Genomic DNA, 654 nt, shown 5'->3' on the forward strand with positions numbered 1-654 from the left:
ATAGTTTTCTATTATTGATATGGTGCGTGTGGTTTTGTGGATAAGGGTTAAAGTTGACCACGCGCGTGTCAGAAACGGGGGCGCACGTCATCAATCGTGCGTCTTCCCAAAAACACATGACATATTTTGATTCGTCTTTCCCATAAGCCACTCATCATGTATATCGCCAAATAAACGGTTCACATTCAAAATTCGTCACTATAAATACCTTTTCCCCCCAACACATACCCCTTCCCTTCCCAAATACTCCTCCAGCAATATCTCAAGCTTTCCGGTAACCTGCAAACATGTCTTCAAGCTCAGCATCTGTCTCCGCTCAATCTGAAAACAACCCAAGCAATGATGAAGTGAACCAATCTCAAACATTGACCTCTCATGCCATATCTTTCTTACATAATCGATATGAGAAAGTGATGCTGGTGAAGAAACCTAACAACTACTACTTCACTCCATCCTCAAATGGCTTCCCTGAATACACTTATCCACTACTGGAGATCCTTCACAATCACCCCATCTTTTACGCACTCACCGCAACAAAACCTACCCCTGAAACCTATCTCACCCAATTTCTACTCAGTTTTTACATTTGCACACTGAAAGATGCTGGATTGAGCATACTGGGCTATGCTTCACACCCAATAATCAATTCCCTTG

The sequence above is a fragment of the Cynara cardunculus genome, unplaced genomic scaffold (genome assembly GCF_001531365.2).
Source record: "Cynara cardunculus var. scolymus isolate 2C unplaced genomic scaffold, CcrdV1 Un_Scaffold_6187, whole genome shotgun sequence".
NCBI classification, from domain to species: Eukaryota; Viridiplantae; Streptophyta; class Magnoliopsida; order Asterales; family Asteraceae; genus Cynara; species Cynara cardunculus.